The sequence below is a fragment of the Pongo abelii genome, chromosome 10, assembly GCF_028885655.2.
Source record: "Pongo abelii isolate AG06213 chromosome 10, NHGRI_mPonAbe1-v2.0_pri, whole genome shotgun sequence".
Taxonomy (NCBI): Eukaryota; Metazoa; Chordata; class Mammalia; order Primates; family Hominidae; genus Pongo; species Pongo abelii.
The window spans coordinates 41003584-41017849 of NC_071995.2; the positions used below are offsets into that span (position 1 = coordinate 41003584).

A 14266-nucleotide genomic window follows, 5' to 3' on the forward strand; every position below is an offset into this window, starting at 1 on the left:
CTCTCTTTTCAAATTTTTCTATTAGCAGTCAAGAGAAGCCAAGTTGCACCTTCATTACTTTGCTTAGAAATATCCTCAGCCAAACGGCCAATTTCATCACTCATCAGTTCTATCTTCCACAAAACACTGGAACATGAGTACAGTTCTTTCAGGTTTTGTTTGTTTGTTTGTTTTTTGCCACTTTCGAGCAAGCATAGACTTTCCTCCACTGTCCAATAAAAATTTCTATCTAAGACTTCATGGCCTTTACTGTCTGTATTTCTAAGAACATTCTGTTTGCAACTACTTAGGTATTCTCAAAGATTGAGGCTCTCTCTAAAGCTCTCCTCTTTTCTTTATGGGCTTTTACAAGAATAGCCCTTAATGATCCATTCGTGGCACTACAGGCTTTTTCTAGCATGCATCTCAAAGCTCTTCCAGCTGCTAGTCATTACCCAGTTCCAAAACCACTTCTGTATTTTAGATATTTGTTATAGCAGCACCTCATTATCGGTACCAATTTTTTTATCTTAGTCTATTAGGGCTGCTATAACAAAATACCATAAACTCATGGCTTATAAACAACAGAAATTTATTTCTCACAGTTCTGGAGGCAGGAATTTCAAGATCAAGGTGCTGGCGGTGTCAGTGTCTGGTGAGGGCCTACTTTCTGATTTGTAGAAGGGTGCCTTCTCACTGTGTCCTCACATGGGTGAAGGAACAAGCCAGCTCTCTGGAGTGTCTTTTATAAGAGAACTAATTCCAACAATGAGGGCTCTACCCTCATGATTTAGTCAGCTCCCAAAGTCCCTACCTCCTAATACCATCACCTCAAGGATTAGGATTTCAACACATACATATTTTTTTTCAGGTGTAGGGTTGTCATATATTCAGATCATAGCAGCAGTGAAAAATAGTTGAAGTTCCGTTCTTTTTTACTCCGGACTGAGCTCTTACTGTGTTGCCTCCTGGGGATGAAGAAGGACTTGGCAATCTTTCAACTCTAGGATGTGACGTGTTCCAAAATTAAGTAGTAAAACCATATAATAACAGAGCTTAACTACAAGAGCTGTGATGCCAATGTTAATAAAGTGTAGAATATGTCTAAAGATATTTAATTTGTGAGTTTCATTGTTTATATTCCTTGTCATTCCAGTAGGAATTGGAGGTCATAATGAGTAATATTGTTTGGGGATCCATTAGTATTCCCAACTGTAATATTATAAGAGGGAAAATCAGGTTATTCACCAAGTTCATTATTTCTGCAGGATTCCAGAGTAACTAATTTCCTTTTCACAACAGTAAATATATATCTGCAAAATTCAGTTTTACCCTGAAAGAAAAAAATTTAAAGCCCACAAAAGCTAAGAATTTCGTTTACCCAGTAGACTAAAATTCCTCTCATAAACTCTGTCAACATTTTTACCGGAAAAGCACTTTAAAATTTACTTTTCTGTCTTGTGAGTATAAGCAGCAACCACTGACTTCAAAGAGGATTTTTGTTGTTTTACTTATGAAGTAAAATATAAGGCATATTTAAATGTATAAAATCTTATGCACATCTACATAACTTACACTGACCTTCATGTTATGCTTAAGCAGTTGAATTTTGCCAACTCATTAAATATTTTCAGAAAAAAATATACAGTTCTTTGTGTAGAGAATAATAATTTCATGTGCACTTTGTGTATGGCACAATATTAAATAGACTAAAATGTCTGGATGTAGTTTAACTTAAATGAATCTCTTATGAAAATGTCTAGCCTATAAAATAAAGCTCCTGAAAACATTTTTCACAGCTAATTTCAGAAATATAAACTATATTTGGAAAACATCCTGCCTCTAAGACTGAAAAAGAATTCCTGGAAAAAAAATAGTTTATAAAACACAGTTTAGCAAGAAGTTCTATTAGATAAATATAATTTCCTACAATTCAATAAACCACACTTGATTATTGGTCCTTTGATCCTAGCATGAGTTTTAAAAAATCCACTAAGAGAGCAGCTAGCTACTACATTTTTGATATGAACCTCTTCTCTAAAAAGAAAAAGAAGGGACTACTACTTGGAAGAAAAAAGTAACTTGTTTTTCAGTTTTTAGGAATAAAAGTACAAAAGCGTCAATCAGTATGGTTTTAGATTTTAACATAGACGAATTCATTGCTTAAATTGAATATTCCTTAGCCTGCTGTCATCAATAACCCCAATTGCCAAGTCCAATAGAAAGTTTTCAAATCTTTTCTTAGTTAATCTCCCGAACACATTTGGCACCACTGATCACTTTCTGTTGAATCATTCTGGTTCTGTGATTGAAACTGCTTTAGTTCTAGGGGGTCTCCTCTTACCTCTTGAATTGCTCCTTCTCAGGGTCTTTTACTATTTTCTCTGCATATTCATTAAATGTCAGCATATCCCAGGGTTCCATTTATAACTTGCTTCTCTTAAAAAGCTCTTTCTGAGCCATTTCTTCTATACATGAGTAATTTCTAAATGTTATCTCCAGCTTTGATCACAATTCTGAGTTCTGCATTTACATTTTCATGTATTTATAAGAACTGTTTCATGTATTTACAAGATTTTTATATGTTTTCTACTTAGATATGTCAAAGGCACCTAAAATTTAATATTTCCATAGCAGAACTCTTTCGCTTTTCCCAAAGCCATTTTCTTCTATGGTTGTAGATACAGGGAAAACACTATCATCCACTCTTAAGTGGCTTACTAGAATGGCTTCTCAAGGTACATTATAACTACTAAATATGTATCCATTATTTTAACAGTTTTATAGAACTAATATTTATCAGCATGTCAAATTTTGTCTTTTTAAAAAATCCAGGTAATGAATGTAAAGGCATTGTGAAGCTGTAAGTGTAATTATAACACCAACTAATTGTTTGGGATGCACTACTTCATCTATATTACATAACTCAGTCCAGACAGTTCATAAATATCCTATTTATGAACAAATATAACACTGCATACATTATTGCTTTAAAGACTTGAGAGTGGAAATGGATTAGGTAAATTTTGGCAAATCCACAGGTACTGTAGCCATTATAGCTATTGTGGAGCAGAGATAAGGAAATATTAGACTGCGCATTGCAAAAATGGGTTCATCAAGGCTGACTCACTCTGCTATTTAATAAATAATTATTTAAAATTAAAATAGGGAAGTCTTCCTTTTGATGATTTGTTTATAATTTTTTTATTATGGATAAGGTTTTGATTTCATTATAGTCACTTATTTGCAACTATGGTTTATTTCAAGGGAATCAATAATATAGTAGTATCATTAGCAGCAGTATAGTATTTTAAGGTTAAAGAGACTCTAGGAATAAGTAATCCTAATTTCTCTTTCATTATGAAATCCTTCTATAACAATAATGAATGAGTGACCATAAAACCTACCCATACTTAAATAACTTCATTGTGGGTATGTTCACTGTATTGTGAAAGCAGCCATGGCCTTTTTAAATCTGCAATATTAGCAAATATTCTGTTATATTGAACTAGAATATTTTTTAAACTTTAATGCATTGTCCAGAATCTGTCTGTCTTTTAAATGTAGAACAAATATATACCTACTTTCATGTGAGAAAGTATGAAGATGTGAGGACTGGAACTGTGGCAGCCATTTTATGACCATTACGAGTTGAACAACAGAATCACAGAAATGTCAATCCAGCACCCTAATGTTGTAGAGCTGCTGAATTAAAATTAAAATCAGCAACCCTCTGATTTTGTTATATAAACAATAAAAGTCTTTGTAGTTTAAACCACTAATAAAATCAGGGCTCTTGCTACTGGCAGCAGAACACTAGACAACTGACATAGCATAGTTGCTACCATTTAATTGTTTTTCTCTAGGGATATGGAAAATTGTCAAGATTTTTCTTATAATCTGTATTCCAGAATAGGCACTACTCCAAATATCTGATCAGGATGTATTAGTGCCCAACACTTTGAACATCATCTTTCTGTTAATGTAACCTAATATGTTAGTGATTTAAGCAACTCCATCATATTTAATATGTAATCAACTATATCCTCAGTTGTTTACCCTTTAACCTGTAAAATCTCTATATATAATATTTCATATTTATGCAACAGACATTTTTACATTAAAAACTTGCAACGAATTCAGCACAACTTAGAAATTACATTTCTATTGACTACATTATTATATGTAGTGCAGTGACGGCCTGAAATTGTGAACTTCATGTGTCCTTCTTGGCCAAAGGGGCAATAATTTGCTAAGGAAATATAAGGATGAGCTAATGTATAATGATAATAATGGGATAATGATAACTAGTATAATGGAGAAAGCTCAACTAGACCTGTGTTCAAATCCCTGCCCCCAACATTTCCTGCACTATGACCTACACAAACTTCTTAAACTTTCTATAAGCTGCTGTTTCTTCATCTGCCTAATGAACGTAATAATACCTGCATTTGTGGAGAATAAAAACTCTTATGTAGTGTCAGGAAGTGACTGTCCCTTGCTGCTCCCTTCTTCTTCTCATTTTTTTACTTTTCTTATTTATGCCTTGAAAAGTTTGATAAATGCCCTAAGTTAGAGTGCTAGACACCTCAGCCTACCCCAAGAAAGACCATTTTAAATATCAAGAAAGATGATAAAGGAGGAGCACTAACAGATAGCACTGAAATGAAAAATAGAGTTTCACTATCTAGAAAAAATTAGCAAGCAAAGTTTAACCAGCACTGGAAGCAGGAAGGCATCCTCCCTGTCCCTGAACCCTAGTCTACCTTCACCAGTAGAAATGTCACTGAATACCCTGACATTTCAAATGAAGGGATCACAGATTCTTAGGAGCTTTAGGGACTTAAAAAATTAACATTTGCTATTTTTCAAATTACAAAACATATACATATATGTCAGAAATTCTGAAAATATAGAAATAAGGATTTATACTTACATATTTTTGAAATATAGACAATATGGAATTACAGAAATACAAAATATCTTAAACATCTAGCATTTAGGGGAGGAGCCAAGATGGCCAAATAGGAAGAGCTCCGGTCTACAGCTCCCAGCGCGAGCGATGCAGAAGACGGGTGATTTCTGCGTTTCCATCTGAGGTACCCTGTTCATCTCACTAGGGAGTGCCAGAGAGTGGGCGCAGGTCAGTGGGTGAGTGCACCGTGCGCCAGCCTATGCAGGGGCGAGGCATTGCCTCACTCGGGAAGCGCAAGGGGTCAGGGAGTTCCCTTTCCAGGGGTGACAAGCAGCACCCGGAAAATCGGGCCACTCCCACCGGAATACTGTGCTTTTCCGACGGTCTTAGGAAACGGTGCCCCAGGAGAATATAGCCCACACCTGGCTCAGAGGGTCCTACGCCCACAGAGTCTCACTGATTGCTAGCACAGCAGTCTGAGATCAAACAGCAAGTCGGCAGCGAGGCTGGTGGAGAGGCGCCCGCCATTGCCCAGGCTCCCTTAGGTAAACAAAGCAGCCTGGAAGCTTGAACTGGGTGGAGCCCACCACAGCTCAAGGAGGCCTGCCTGCCTCTGTAGGCTCCACCTCTGGGGGCAGGGCACAGACAAACAAAAAGACAGCAGTAACCTCTGCAGACTTAAATGTCCCTGTCTGACAGCTTTGAGGAGAGCAGTGGTTCTCCCAGCACGCAGCTGGAGATCTGAGAACGGGCTGACTGCCTCCTCAAGTGGGTCCCTGACCCCTGACCCCCGAGCAGCCTAACTGGGAGGCACCCCCCAGCAGGGGCAGACTGACACCTCACACGGCCGGCCAGGTACTCCAACAGACCTGCAGCTGAGGGTCCTGTCTGTTAGAAGGAAAACTAACAGAAAGGACACCCACACCAAAAACCCATCTGTACATCACCATCATCAAAGACCAAAAGTAGATAAAACCACAAAGATGGGGAAAAAACAGAGCAGAAAAACTGGAAACTCCAAAAAGCAGAGTACCTCTCCTCCTCCAAAGGAACGCAGTTCCTCACCAGCAACGGAACAAAGCTGGATGGAGAATGACTTCGACGAGCTGAGAGAAGAAGGCTTCAGACGATCAAATTACTCCGAGCTACGGGAGGATATTCAAACCAAAGGCAAAGAAGTTGAAAACTTTGAAAAAAATTTAGAAGAATGTATAACTAGAATAACCAATACAGAGAAGTGCTTAAAGGAGCTGATGGAGCTGAAAACCAAGGCTCGAGAACTACGTGAAGAATGCAGAAGCCTCAGGAGTCGATGCGATCAAATGGAAGAAAGGGTATCAGCCCTGGAAGATGAAATGAATGAAATGAAGTGAGAAGGGAAGTTTAGAGAAAAAGGAATAAAAAGAAACAAGCAAAGCCTCCAAGAAATGTGGGACTATGTGAAAAGACCAAATCTACGTCTGATTGGTGTACCTGAAAGTGACGGGGAGAATGGAAACAAGTTGGAAAACACTCTGCAGGATATTATCCAGGAGAACTTCCCCAATCTAGCAAGGCAGGCCAACATTCAGATTCAGGAAATACAGAGAACGCCACAAAGATACTCCTCGAGAAGAGCAACTCCAAGACACATAATCGTCAGATTCACCAAAGTTGAAATGAAGGAAAAAATGTTAAGGGCAGCCAGAGAGAAAGGTCGGGTTACCATCAAAGGGAAGCCCATCAGACTAACAGAGGATCTCTCGGCAGAAACCCTACAAGCCAGAAGAGAGTGGGGGCCAATATTCAACATTCTTAAAGAAAAGAATTTTCAACCCAGAATTTCATATCCTGCCAAACTAAGCTTCATAAGTGAAGGAGAAATAAAATACTTTACAGACAAGCAAATGCTGAGAGATTTTGTCACCACCAGGCCTGCCCTAAAAGAGCTCCTGAAGGAAGCACTAAACATGGAAAGGCAAAACCGGTACCAGCCACTGCAAAATCATACCGAAATGTAAAGACCATCGAGACTAGGAAGAGACTGCATCAACTAACGAGCAAAATAACCAGCTAACATCATAATGACAGGATCAAATTCACACATAACAATATTAACTTTAAATGTAAATGGACTAAATGCTCCAATTAAAAGACACAGACTGGCAAATTGGATAAAGACTCAAGACCCATCAGTGTGCTGTATTCAGGAAACCCATCTCACGTGCAGAGACACACATAGGCTCAAAATAAAAGGATGGAGGAAGATCTACCAAGCAAATGGAAAACAAAAAGAGGCAGGGGTTGCAATCCTAGTCTCTGATAAAACAGACTTTAAACCAACAAAGATCAAAAGAGACAAAGAAGGCCATTACATAATGGTAAAGGGATTAATTCAACAAGAAGAGCTAACTATCCTAAATATATATGCACCCAATATAGGAGCACCCAGATTCATAAAGCAAGTCCTGAGTGACCTACAAAGAGACTTAGACTCCCACACATTAATAATGGGAGACTTTAACACCCCACTGTCAACATTAGACAGATCAACGAGACAGAAAGTCAGCAAGGATACCCAGGAATTGAACTCAGCTCTGCACCAAGCGGACCTAATAGACATCTACAGAACTCTCCACCCCAAATCAACAGAATATACATTTTTTTCAGCACCACACCACACCTATTCCAAAATTGACCACATACTTGGAAGTAAAGCTCTCCTCAATAAATGTAAAAGAACAGAAATTATAACAAACTATCTCTCAGATCACAGTGCAATCAAGCTAGAACTCAGGATTAAGAATCTCATTCAAAACCGCTCATCTACATGGAAACTGAACAACCTGCTCCTGAATGACTACTGGGTACATAACGAAATGAAGGCAGAAATAAAGATGTTCTTTGAAACCAATGAGAACCAAGACACAACATACCAGAATCTCTGGGATGCAGTCAAAGCAGTGTGTAGAGGGAAATTTATAGCACTAAATGCCCACAAAAGAAAGCAGGAAAGATCCAAAATTGACACCCTAACATCACAATTAAAAGAACTACAAAAGCAAGAGCAAACACATTCAAAAGCTAGCAGAAGGCAAGAAATAACTAAAATCAGAGCAGAACTGAAGGAAATAGAGACACAAAAAACCCTTCAAAAAATAAATGAATCCAGGAGCTGGTTTTTTGAAAGGATCAACAAAATTGATAGACCGCTAGCAAGATTAATAAAGAAAAAAAGAGAGAAGAATCAAATAGATGCAATAAAAAATGATAAAGGGGATATCACCACCGATCCCACAGAAATACAAACTACCATCAGAGAATACTACAAACACCTCTATGCAAATAAACTAGAAAATCTAGAAGAAATGGATAAATTCCTCAACACATACACCCTCCCAAGACTAAACCAGGAAGAAGTTGAATCTTTGAATAGACCAATAACAGGAGCTGAAATTGTGGCAATAATCAATAGCTTACCAACCAAAAAAAGTCCAGGACCAGATGGGTTCACAGCTGAATTCTACCAGAGGTACAAGGAGGAGCTGGTACCATTCCTTCTGAAACTATTCCAATCAATAGAAAAAGAGGGAATCCTCCCTAACTCATTTTATGAGGCCAGCATCATCCTGATACCAAAGCCTGGCAGAGACACAACAAAAAAAGAGAATTTTAGACCAATATCCTTGATGAACATTGATGCAAAAATCCTCAATAAAATACTGGCAAACAGAATCCAGCAGCACATCAAAAAGCTTATCCAACATGATCAAGTGGGCTTCATCCCTGGGATGCAAGGCTGGTTCAATATACGCAAATCAATAAATGTAATCCAGCATATAAACAGAACCAAAGACAAAAACCATATGATTATCTCAATAGATGCAGGAAAGGCCTTTGACAAAATTCAACAACCCTTCATGCTAAAAACTCTCAAAAAATTAGGTATTGATGGGACGTATCTCAAAATAATAAGAGCTATTTATGACAAACCCACAGCCAATATCATACTGAATGGGCAAAAACTGGAAGCATTCCCTTTGAAAACTGGCACAAGGCAGGGATGCCCTCTCTCACCACTTCTATTCAACATAGCGTTGGAAGTTCTGGCCAGGGCAATTAGGCAGGAGAAGGAAATCAGGGTATTCAAGTAGGAAAAGAGGAAGTCAAATTGTCCCTGTTTGCAGATGACATGATAGTATATCTAGAAAACCCCATTGTCTCAGCCCAAAATCTCCTTAAGCTGATAAGCAACTTCAGCAAAGTCTCAGGATACAAAATCAATGTACAAAAATCACAAGCATTCTTATACATCAATAACAGACAAACAGAGAGCCAAATCATGAGTGAACTCCCATTCACAATTGCTTCAAAGAGAATAAAATACCTAGGAATCCAACTTACAAGGGATGTGAAGGACCTCTTCAAGGAGAACTACAAACCACTGCTCAAGGAAATAAAAGAGGATACAAACAAATGGAAGAACATTCCATGCTCATGGGTAGAAAGAATCAATATCATGAAAATGGCCATCCTTCCCAAGGTAATTTACAGATTCAATGCCATCCCCATCAAGTTACCAATGACTTTCTTCACAGAATTGGAAAAAACTACTTTAAAGTTCATATGGAACCAAAAAAGAGCCCGCATTGCCAAGTCAATCCTAAGCCAAAAGAACAAAGCTGGAGGCATCACGCTACCTGACTTCAAACTATACTACAAGGCGACAGTAACCAAAACAGCATGGTACTGGTACCAAAACAGAGATATAGATCAATGGAACAGAACAGAGCCATCAGAAATAATGCCACATATCTACAGCTATCTGATCTTTGACAAACCTGACAAAAACAAGAAATGGGGAAAGGATTCCCTATTTAATAAATGGTGCTGGGAAAACTGGCTAGCCATATGGAGAAAGCTGAAACTGGATCCCTTCCTTACACCTTATACAAAAATCAATTCAAGATGGATTAAAGACTTAAATGTTAGACCTAAAACCATAAAAACCCTAGAAGAAAACCTAGGCATTACCATTCAGGACATAGGCATGGGCAAGGACTTCATGTCTAAAACACCAAAAGCAATGGCAACAAAAGCCAAAATTGACAAATGGGATCTAATTAAACTAAAGAGCTTCTGCACAGCAAAGGAAACTACCATCAGAGTGAACAGGCAACCTACAAAATGGGAGAAAATTTTTGCAACCTACTCATCTGACAAAGGGCTAATATCCAGAATCTACAATGAACTCCAACAAATTTACAAGAAAAAAACAAACAACCCCATCAAAAAGTTGGCGAAGGACATGAACAGACACTTCTCAAAAGAAGACATTTATGCAGCCAAAAAACACATGAAAAAATGCTCACCATCACTGGCCATCAGAGAAATGCAAATCAAAAGCACAATGAGATACCATCCCACACCAGTTAGAATGGCAATCATTAAAAAGTCAGGAAACAACAGGTGCTGGAGAGGATGTGGAGAAATAGGAACACTTTTACACTGTTGGTGGGACTGTAAACTAGTTCAACCCTTGTGGAAGTCAGTGTGGCGATTCCTCAGGGATCTAGAACTAGAAATTCCATTTGACCCAGCCATCCCATTACTGGGTATATACCCAAAGGACTATAAATCATGCTGCTATAAAGACACATGCACACGTATGTTTATTGCGGCATTATTCACAATAGCAAAGACTTGGAACCAACCCAAATGTCCAACAATGATAGACTGGATTAAGAAAATGTGGCACATATACACCATGGAATACTATGCAGCCATAAAAAATGATGAGTTCATGTCCTTTGTAGGGACATGGATGAAATTGGAAATCATCATTCTCAGTAAACTATCGCAAGAACAAAAAACCAAACACCACATATTCTCACTCATAGGTGGGAATTGAACAATGAGAACACATGGTCACAGGAAGGGGAACATCACCCTTCGGGGACTGTTGTGGGGTGGGGGGAGGGGTGAGGGATAGCACTGGGAGATATACCTAATGCTAGGTGACGAGTTGGTGGGTGCAGCACACCAGCATGGCACATGTATACATATGTAACTTACCTGCACGTTGCGCACATGTACCATAGAGCCTAAAGTATAATAATAATAATAATAATAATAAAAAGAAAAAACAAAACAAAACAAACAACAACAACAACAACAAAAAATCTAGCATTTAGCATACAGTTTCTTTCTTTTCTTTTTTTTCCAAATTAGGGGCTTTGGGTGGAGAGCACTGGGCAGCAGATTTGTGGGATTTTGGAATTTATATCACCTTTGGTCCCGGCTCTGATCTTAAAATGCAAGTAAGAAAATGATGGGTATCAAAGAAGATGTAAGCAGCCAAGAGGCTGATTTGACCTGGTTCTACATTGAATACTGTTGTGTGAGATTCTTTAGGTATCTAAATTGTCCAGCAGGTTTGCCATGATTAAGGGGAGGTGAGAATTCAGAATATTTTTTTCCTAAATAGAGATTGTGCATTTGGATGGCACTAAAGTAAGTAGATGTGACCTGAGACAATGAAGAATCTAGAACCATACTAGCTTTAAAAACTTGAATTTACAAGTGAAGCTGCTATTCCCAAATAGATAAAATTAAACGAAAAAAAAAATCCCCTCGCTTCCAGGAAGTGGGGGTGGGGTGGGATTTTTTTTGTTGTTTTAAATGATTCAATTATTTAATTTGCATCTAAGGATATACATCTGAACATAGAGGACAAATGGCTCTGTATAGCAATGTTTGTTCCTGTTTAGCAGCAGTCATTAAAATGCATTACTAAATCCTTTCATTAAAAAAAAAGATACAAATATCAAATGAAGAGTGCTCCTTCAAAACTAATTTAAGCACCTCTGTGGTCAAAATTTACCAAATGAGTCTTTCCATTTGAGGCATCATGTAAAATAGTAATAAAATGAAATTATTTTAAGAGTCAGTGATTATATTAAGGCAATGTTACAGTTTATACAATCGGAATAAAGCAACAACCAGTGATTATCTTGTAACTACCTCTGAAATTACACTTCTGTTTAATACATTATTATATGTAGTGCAATGACAGCTTGCAATTGTTAACTTCGTGTGGGTGCTTTTTATAGAATAAATCAAAAGGCAATGACTTCACAAGTGGTCATTTGTTTCTGGCAGAGATTTGGGGACTGTGTGGGTGAATGCAACTAATTTCTATGACAAGGAAAACTAATTCAAAGAGAAGCAAGCAAATTATATAAAAAAGCATCTATTTTTTATAGTCCTTAAATATTCATATCTGTATTTTTGAAGCCCCAGAAATATGTTCCTTTAGCAGATCTTATATAATTTCATATTCGGTGGTAAGCCAAGGCCAATTTGTTACCACGGATGATGGATTCACTGTTGTGGAGCTGGAGGTTCAGAGACAGAAAGTGTCTCTCATGAATACCAACCACAGCAGCTGCAGCAGCTGCACAGCAGCAAAAGAATCTTTGGGACCAACAGGAATATTGGTGGCCAAGACATAAAAAGTCTCTCCCACTTCCACTCCCATGCCCCTGTGGCTCCTGCCTGATGTAGGAACTGGGAGTTAACTGCTGGACAGATCTGTGGCCGTTCATGTTCAGTGCCTTTACAATGTTTCACACCCTTAGGGGAAAGCTACTTTGCCATTATCCTGACACACCTCTATCCAGATCAAGTAAGGCAAACCTCCACTTTAAGCAAAACCACAATATTGGAAACATAATAATTTAAGAGATGGTGAGTATTTTTGCAATTAGATCACAGTATTCAAAGTAAGAAGTATTTAGCTTAGGTACAAAGCTAGATGCTTAGGAAACAAAATATCCATTGCCACCAAGAGAAAAAGAGATATTGGTCTGAGATAATTCTGAACAAGCGAGCATGGGTTAGGTTTTAGTCTTACTCCCTAAAGATAATGCTTAGTCACAGATGATATTAAGTGACACAAGATGATATTAAGTGACACAAGCATATCTGAGTTCTTCTGGGCTCACACTACGTGAATGTAAATAATGGCCAAAATATATGTAGAGAGGCCATTACAGGCTCAGGAACAGATGATGATGAACTATTAAACTCGACCGGAGTGTGTGCAATGGAGATTCAAGAGCTACCTGAAAGAAATGAGAGAACCTGTTGAGTGACTAACTATAGAGGCAAGGAAAAAGGATAAGGATGGATCCACTATTTCTTTCTTGAACAACTTAGTAGGGAGTAGTGACATTTACGAAATAAAACAAGTTAATAGAGAAATCTGAAACTGAAGTCAGTTATCTTTTCTGACTTCATGACCTCTGGTAAAGCATGAAAAATAATTGATTTATTTGCTGAACATTCAATATAGAAGCAAATACCCAATAATACATCTTTTTTGTGGGATAAAAAACAGAGATGCGTTAGCATCTAGTTTTCAATTAAACATTGACCACAAGCCCCAGCACATTAACACTTGAGAGAGGCTGCCTCTTCTACAAAGAAATTTGAGATTTTTACTCAATTTGGGAGGCTTTTATTCAGTATCAGTGAGGCACTGACATAATTCCACTCCAAAGCTGCATGCCCTGCATTGACATGCTGAGCGCAAAGAGAGAATGATGATGGCTTTGGACCCCAGGGGAAACTCCATTTCCTTCTAGCTCCCCAATAGACATAACTCAAACATCTGACAGAGATAAGGAAGTTGCAAGATCAGAAGATGGGTTTCTTTTTCCTTTTGCAGGACTAGGACCTTTAAGAAATAGATAAGCACTCTGAGGTACTGCTGAGAGCAGCCAGATGGCTACATTGAAAGTCTAGCCCCATTGAAATTAGTCCTCAGGAAATTATTCCAGTTATCTTTTCTGACTTCATTCATGACTTTTGTCCTGTCAATATTTCCCAAGCTGGTAGTGTTTGACAGTCATTTTCACAGGCATGCCTACCCGGATTTAAATTTTAATCTCTTTTCTCTGAGTATGCCAAGTGGTATCAATTACCCTTCTTTTACAGGCTAAATTGTCAGCCAGGGTCTCATTTATTTATCAGCTTCATTTTTGCCGAGTCTTTTCATTTTTGGTGAGTCTTTTCATTCTAGCGCAGCCTAGGCTATCTGTCTCTGACAGCTCCCTAACTCTCAATCTCGGATTACAATCCCATCTGGAATTTACCAGTCCCTTCTCCAGGATTCAATCTTAGCTAACATCCAAGATTTGGGGGTAGAAACAAGGCAGTTACTAAATGTATCATCATATATATTTTTCTGTTAGCCTGCACAGAATAGTATTATGATTATCAGTAGCCTCTGCTAGTATTCAGTAACAAAATTTCTTGTTAAGTTTATAGGCACAAAAATCAAATGACTAGGCTGGGCACAGTGGCTCACGTCTGTAATCCCAGCACTTT

The 14266-nt window shown here is 38.0% G+C and overlaps 1 protein-coding gene across 8 annotated transcripts in view; it reads right to left on the reverse strand.

The window, feature by feature from the left end:
- ADAMTS20 (ADAM metallopeptidase with thrombospondin type 1 motif 20) overlaps positions 1 to 14266 on the reverse strand; it is a 209498-nt gene that overhangs the window by 37967 nt on the left and 157265 nt on the right. The gene's annotated exons all lie outside the window — the stretch shown is intronic.